The 1,403-nt window shown below is 52.8% G+C and overlaps 1 pseudogene; it reads right to left on the bottom strand.

Moving 5' to 3' along the window:
- Positions 1-251: 251 nt before the first annotated feature.
- Positions 252-1,052, bottom strand: LOC101648071 (annotated as a pseudogene).
- Between the last annotated feature and the right edge of the window lie 351 nt (positions 1,053-1,403).

Here is a 1,403-nt window from a genome sequence, read left to right as displayed (position 1 = left end):
CTCAGCGCTGGCATGGGTCTCCATGTGGCTCCTCCAGTTCCAGGGCTCTGGTTCCATCAGCATAGCTCCATGTGGCTTGTCAGCAGGAAAATGAAGCAGAGTGTATCCGGCCTGCAGTGAGCTACATATCTCTTTTGCGCCTCTAAATGAGGTCATCAAGCTGTGGCCTGATTGACAGGCTCAACTCCACCCCTTCACTCTTTTTTTGTGTGTGTGTGGCAGTTTTAAAACCTTTATTACATAATCAGCCACTAGTTTTCATCCACGTTGACTGTCTGTAGGTTTTTGAAAGTGGTGACAGGCACGTAGGTAACCAATGTGCAAAGCTTGTTTGGGGAATCTTCATCCTCATTACGTTTCCTGGACAACCGCGCACAGAGACGGTATGGGACATTCCTGATCCCTTTGTCCCAGACAGCTTTGTTGAGCCTGGTGTCGATTCGTACATCGGGTGACCCCATCTCCTTCATGGCAAACTTCTGAATCTCCTTGAGCGCCCAAGGGGCACGCTTCTTGAAGCCCACGCCATGGATGCGCTTGTGCATGTTGATGGTGAACTCTCTGGTCACAGCCTCGTTGATGGCTGAATGGCCCTTCTTCTCACCACCCTCACAGCCATACACCAGGAGCTGAGCGCCTCTAGCAGCCGGTAGCCAGCAGGGAAGCAGGACGCGGAGATCACCTGGATCACCTCTTCATTTTTTTGCTTTTAAAGGCGCAAACTTCAGTTTTGTGTTTATTAAACAAGGAGCTTTTTCTTATATTTGTGGGAACCATAGTGCCAGGACCAGGCTGGGAAGACACCCCTTCACTCTTAATAGTCTCAAGTTGACACCAGATTATGTAACTACCATAGAGGGGTAGCCCCAGGCTGTCTTGCTCACCACAGAGCCCCATTGGCATTAGCTCAGCACATGCTTGGTGGCTGACCATGGCCACTGGGGTGTCAACAATGCTTCAAGCTCTCCCGGGGGCTGCATCAACAGCCCTGGGCTGAGACCCACAGCTCCAGAAGCCCCCTTCCTGCTAGAGAGCCTTCAAGGGGAATGCATGGTTCTTCCCCACCTCTTGTTCACTCCTTCCTTCCCAGAAGACCCACTGCAATGCACTGAGATCCACAGGGAATGTGTGTGTGTGTGGGGGTGTCACTGCAGCCCATAGAAGCATCCCACCACCACACTGACCACCCAAGAGACATCCCTGCCGCTCCAGTTCCTGGAGGAGGGCAGAGGGAGGCTCTGTTCCAAAGGACATTTGGCTGCAGGTGTCTGAGTGTATTGGTCCGTGATGTTCATGATCACCGTGGGTGGCCAACCATCCCAACATACTGTGACTTATGGTCAAGAGCCGCTACGTCTTACCCAGGCAGGCCACCTGGGGCTCAGCTGATGGACGCTGGGCTG

Source organism: Echinops telfairi, unplaced genomic scaffold, assembly GCF_000313985.2.
Source record: "Echinops telfairi isolate 266 unplaced genomic scaffold, ASM31398v2 ScPeMD7_7412;HRSCAF=8450, whole genome shotgun sequence".
NCBI lineage: Eukaryota > Metazoa > Chordata > Mammalia > Afrosoricida > Tenrecidae > Echinops > Echinops telfairi.
Note: the sequence above shows the minus strand (reverse complement) of the source record. Positions and strands in the feature narration are given on the sequence as shown.